Here is a 6785-nt window from a genome sequence, read left to right on the forward strand (position 1 = left end):
CTTTATTTTGTACCAGAACGTTTTGCAGAAGTGATTTTCAGGAGCAATCGTTTGGTTTTGTCAAAATCTAGACATTCTCATCACGTAGACTCTGCACCGCAACAAAGAAAAAACTTAAAGTTTAAATTTAAAGGTTATTTTGGCTCTATTTCACCTGTCCGACCCATTCAAAGATGAAACCGAACTACCACGTGGCCGCTGAGCTAAAATGCGTTTGACACCCCTGATCTATGGGATTAAATTGAACAGCTTGAAATGAAAGTGTGCTTCAGCTTCCAGTCAAGCCATAAACGCCTCTCTTCTCATAAATCAACCCAACATTCATTAAGTTTCTCGTTGAAACGTGGCTCTTTCTCTACATGGTGGGGGCCACATCACGTCACATGAAATCTCAGATGGCTGGCCGACTTCCCGATGACGTGCTGCCTTTTAAATCGCCACCGATAACGCAGAAGAGACTTTCTCTAATCATGCTTGATTAAACAAGGGTCAGAGTTTGAGAAAAATCAAGGCAATTTTGTGTTCCCGGGGGTACAAGGTTGTTTGGAGATTTCCCCAAGGAGGCGTACATATTTAGCGAGGGTTGATGTAATGTTCTTAATCTCGGCTGACCTCCTCCAGCCCCTCCTGTTGGCATAATTAATTATTTAGCCACTTTACTGCTGTCCTTTAAATAAAAAAAATAAAAACAAAAACCAGACTCGATGCCTCAGTGACAAGAGGGGAATATAAAAGGAGGCGACAGAGTGAAGGGCAAAGAATTGAAGAAGAGCACTCTGCTTTCTGCAAAAGAAAGACGGCGAGGGAGAAGGAGAGATATTGATCGAGGGATTAAAGGCTGATTAAAAAAAAATACAAAGGGAGATGATCAGATGAAAAAGACGATGACTCACAGACATCTAAGAAGTTTTATCCCACATCGTCCTGTGTTCAACTATGACCAGCTTCTCTGGCCCTGTTGAGGAGACGCAGCCCCACACCATGATGCTGCCACCGCCATGTTGTGTAATGCTAGTTTTCCTCCACATGTGTTTGTTTTTTGACATTTAGGCCAAAACGTTTACCTTTCTTGCCACTTGCCAGATATGGGTTGCCATTGAAGAAGCATCACATCCTGATATTGTGAGCCACTACTTATCTTCAGAGTTTAGGCTGGCCATGAAAAATTGCAAATGATTGCAATGCGCTGAATGTCAGAAGCAGAAGATACCGTGCATGTATCGGATCCACTACAGTGCATCGCTGCCAGCCTGAGCGGTTTAATACTTTCCTCCCTCCAGACCTCAGAAGTATGAACTCTTCTCCAGCTTTCAGAGTCCCTCCATCTGCTGTTGTGCATCCACTACAAAGAGAGCGTGTATTTGCGTGTTCAATCTGTTGCACACAGACCGGCACATTCGATAGTTTCCATTCAGGCTTTAACCGCATGGAGGTTTTGTTTTTGTTTGTTTGTTTTTGTACTGAACAAGTGTCGCATGACAACAGTTTTCCACGCGGCTTCAGACTTTATCAGGAACGAATCACGAGGCCTGGAAAAGAAACTTTGTTTATGCAAAGTCATCTTGAGCAGGGGAGGGCGGCTCCTGCTGGGACTGACGGCTCTGCTTGAACACACACACACACACACACACACACACACACACACACACACACACACACACACACACACACACACACACACACACACACACAGTCTGGACCAGCTGCACTGATGACTTTCTACCGTCTGCCTCCTATCAACAACTGGCCCTCTCTCACCTCAGCTGTATCTCTTTCTGTCTGCCTCAGTCTGAGCATTTTAAACCTAAAACAGAAGATAAGATGGAGTGAGAGCTCAATGAGTTTGCTCTTGTGTTTTTGTCCCAAAAGAGAGTCCACAAAACTCTAAAAATCAACTGTCTCATTCATCCTGAGCCTTCTCATGTTTTAAAATTTTTCCTTAAAGGTGTCATATTACGCAGCTTTTCAACACTTTCACACGGGTCTCGTTGGTCCAAAAACATTATATTCAATGTTTATTGCCACAAATCTAGCTTTTCCTTGATTTTCCAGGCAATATGACTGTCGCTATTTGTGATGGAGCTTTAATTTGTAGCATTAATAGTTTCGTCATGGAGATTTACTATAATATTTGAAAAATCCACTTACAGTGTCCTACGACGTGATGTACTCAAAACAACTGAGGAAGCAGAGATTCCATTTGAACAGAGCCAAAACCATAACATTTCTCCAAAACAAGTTTTACATAAATGTCCCCGTATGCTTCGATGAAAGATGTTTTATTTGTTGCTCATTGCAGCTTATTAATAAAAATAGCCACATTGAATCTATACCTGTCACTCATGATCATAACATCATTCATGTTATTGATTGGAGGCGATCCCCCACAATCCCGCTGTGCGACTCGAGCTCAGCGTGAATCGATTTCCAGTGATTGGGTTTTGTTCAAGGCTCTCTGCAGAAAAGGAAAGTGTTCTGTTGTTGACAGCAGTCACTAGTGCCACATTGGAGTCGGGACTCTGACGGGGAGGGGATTCAACTGATAATGATACAAATTATGACAAGAGTCTTACTTTATTTGCAGGAGCTTATACACACTGATCTTCTATCTGTCAAAACACTGAACTTGTTATGAGTTTAGCCCGTGTCAGGGACGTTATCGCCGCGACATAAATCAGCCCTCGCGGTTTCACAAGATAACAAACCCATTTGAGATAAGCTGTGCTTGTGAGAGGAAAGATTCTTTTCTGTCTTCTGTCAAACTTTTTGGTCATGTATATCTTCAACACGAAGGACAAATCCTTTTATAATGTAACGTGTGTTTTTAAGTTAATCTTATCCAATCCAGTTGGATGTTTTCTGCATATTTCCATTTACTTTGTCCTACGTTGAGTCGGCGGGCGGCTGGAGCCAATCCCAGTAGTCTCTTAGTAAATTCAGGGTTCAAGGTCACAGAGTCAATTGACAAACAACATTTTTGGAATTCAAAGTACCCTCAGGCACCGTTTTCAAGTGAAAATATATTAGACTTTTTTGTTTCCATGGAAATGGCAGAAAATAAATAAATGACATGTCATTTTCATGTAGGGCCACTAGTAGGTGCTGTTGTTTGATGTTGTATTGAAACCACACACATGCTCGCCGGATACACTATACAAATTAACAATGGGGAGTACATTATACGTATCAGATAAAATGATTATTATTAGTATCGACAGATGGTTATTACAGGAGACTCGACTTTAAAACTACAAAGTCCTCGGAGAATATTGATGAAAAACTATTTACGACGGTTTATTACGGCCGTGGTGCGCATGCAGTACATTTTCCAACAGTTGCGTTTTCCCCGGTTTATACAGAGTCTGAGCTTTTTCAAAACATTTCCACCTTTGGAAGCTGGTTTCATAAAAGTTGCGATTTCTGGAGGGCGCTATTTGAGGAAGTTTTCAGCACTTTGCTGGTACATTGTCAGTTATATAATGACTTCTTTACAGTATGTCAGAGGCACTCTGAGTCCTTTATCTGACGCAGAAAGCCGCTGCTCCAGACCAAATGTAGCCAAGCTGGAAACAGCAGGTCTCTGACTATATGAACGATGTGATTGCCAGTGAATCGCTGTGGGAGTTTGCATGTGAATGATCACTCAGTTTCTTTCAAAGACTCTTGTACTTACCTGACAATTCGTTTCCCCTTCAGCTGATGAGATCGCTCCAGTCACAGGCTTGATCATTTACTTATTATACGTCATGTCACACATTGTGAAGCGCTGAAATGAGACTTGACATCTTTCCCCAATAGAAAATGTGCTATTTTATTAATGGTCGTGGTAAATGTCTCGGCGATGATTCAGAAAAAAAGTTTTTCTTCTGCTGATGTTCCTCTTTTGTTCCTCGCTGTTTCTCAGCGGAGACTTTTCTGAAATGCGTTATCTCTGATGATGTGTGAGCCGTGAAAGATTACGGAGAAGATTCTGTTACAAGTTGAAAGTTGCATCCTCATAGAAAAAAGGACGTTTTTTTTTTTTTTTTTGCTTCCTGTGTTCTGCACGCCATTTCGCTTACTTGCCGTTCATCCATTGATATTGTTAAACAGACTCATGTATATTGCATTCAGATGTCAAGATGATGTCAGAGCTTGTTTGGGTGAATTATCATCATATGTTTGAATAGCAGTCATCATGCATATTCAGCACGCTCTGGCGAGTTCGGCTTTTTTCTTGATTTTGAAGTGTTCTCATGCAGTCTCGTGTTGATTGTAGCCTGTTTTTACTGAACGCGGTGGTGATGCTGTGAACATACAGTAAGCGTAAGATTTCAAGACTCTGGACAGAGCACCAGTCCGTCAACGTAGGGACAACCACACACCTTCACTTTCCACCAAAATCCTAAGCTGGTATTGGTTTTTGAGCGAACACTTCAGCAGCTACACCCACTTACACCACAGCGCTCTCTTTCAAGAGGCTGTGTGCTTTCAGAGCCGCTCTACATCTCTGGATGGGATCGCACAGTTGGAAACTTCCACCCATCAGGCGTTATTCTCAACAGTGGAGCGCCTCTAAATTTTCTTAGATTTATTTGATTTATTTTACTCTGCAGCTTGTTTACTGACTGGAACACGCAGGGTTGTTTTGGTTCACACTCTCTATGGGTTCAATGGCGGCCTTTCCTCGCAGGGTTCGCATGTTTGTCTCGTGCGTACAAATGTTTTTTTTTCCAAGGTGCTCTTGCTTCACAACCACATTTGAGGTTCACCGATTTACTTTTTGGAAGGCCGTTTAACACGACAATGCTTCAGCTGAACCCACATTGTTTCCCCATACTAATCTTAAATTAATCTTTAAGACCTTTTTGATGGAGCCAACACATATTCTAATGCAAAGAAATAACAGATCCACTACTGTTACAGTGACATGTGCTCTGTTTTGCACAAAATGTCTTTATTAGAGTGTCCTGTGATATAGTTGTTGATCTGTTCAGGCTGTTCCCTGCCTTTTTCCCTGTGTCAGCTGGTACATGCTGCAGCGCCACACAACCCCGGCGCAACATAAAGCAGCTATAGAAGATAGATGAATGGAATGATTGAAGCATTTAATCTTGAATGCACGGCTAAAAAAAGATTGTTCCCTGTGTTAAGTACACACTGTGTGTCAAATCCATTCACCTACAAAGCATCTCAGTATGAAAATGTTTCACGAAACGGTTGCAATAATTCTGTATGTGCGACTTTATTCCTCCAAAACAAACCAACAATCACCTGCCTGTTTGGTATATAGGACTGTGCACACTCTCTGAGTGCTCTGTTATTTCAATTGACATGCAAATAAGTTCTGCTTGAGCGTTTATGTGTTTTTTTTTAACCCTTTCCTCCGACTCAGAGTTTAACTCATAGTGCATTATTATGAAAATCCATGTGACTCAGGCTTCTCAAGCCTCTCTATAAATCCCTTTCAAACGGCTGACAAAAAACTGCTTCCCCGTCATCACATTTTGGCAAATACTCATTCAGACTGTTTTAGTCTTTTTCACATCACTTCCCAGCTGTCAGGGCATTCACTCACATTTAAATACCAACTTTTCAATCGCTTTGCAAAGTGACAAAACAGCCGTATAAATTTAGCCCTCGAATCCAGGTTTTAAGTGACACCCTTTATTCTATTCAAACACCAACCACGGGGTATTTTTATAGATCCTGGTGGCTGTGTATTATTCCGTCATTGATCTACCCTCCATCCATCCAGTCATCAGTCTCACATCAACAACCCTCTTTATTGCCTCTCTCGTTGCGCCTGGGGGTAAACACTATTTCCTCACACCCACATGAACGCATTCAGGCTGCAGAAAATGCCGCAGCCGATTGTTTCTTGAACGCAAATATTGACTTTTACCAGTAAGCAGACGTCGGTATGATGTGTGGCTGTTGGTAACGCTGGAGAAGCTTGGGTTGAATCCAGAACTTCATGAATGACAAGAAGATGAGTTTTAATACCTCAGAGCACAATCCGTCCAGACTATTGCAAAGGGTCTTGTGTCTTGGGTATTGTGTCTTAAGATTATTTTTTATTAAGCAGGTTGACTTGATATTTTACCCACTTTAACCTCCCCCAAAATATGGTTTACGCTTTCTGTACAAATTCTCTTTCCACTTCCACTTTAAGTTGGTTTATTGTCATCACATTCAGACTTCAAACAATCAAACAAAAGTACTAAAATATTTTATTCTTTATTTGTTTTACTTTTATGATCTGTATCTTTATCTATTTCATAATGTGTGAATTGTGGAACTGTGCATTTTTTCACAATATTTATTTTATCGTAAAGCACAGCGGTTGGATGTTTAGTGGCTCATTCATAAAGTGACGAAAGAGGAAAACAAGTTAGAATGCATTGTTTTTGTGTGTTCGTTTCAGAAAAGTTTCGTGTTTTCTGCAACGTTTTGAAAACGATGTCTGTTTACACTGAAGTTGTCAAACACTGAAAACTGCATTGTTTTCATGTTTGTTCACGAGTCGGTGCTGCTGTTGTTTTTTTCTGTTTCTGTAATGAAACAATTCGCTATAAACATGAACAATGGGAGAACACGGACATTCATATTGACAGACGAGGAAGTTGGATTTCTATTACAGTGACTCTCAACTATGAAGCCACCAAATCCCCGGAGAGTATTGACTGGGAGTCAAGACATTTTGGAAACTGACATTGTTGTTGTCCATCTACTTATATACAGAGGAACCGTTTACTACGGCCGTGGTGCACATATGTAGTAGAAGTGTTTCCAAAAAGTTCAGT

This window comes from Lipophrys pholis (assembly GCF_963383615.2).
Source record: "Lipophrys pholis genome assembly, chromosome: 18".
Classification (NCBI taxonomy): domain Eukaryota; kingdom Metazoa; phylum Chordata; class Actinopteri; order Blenniiformes; family Blenniidae; genus Lipophrys; species Lipophrys pholis.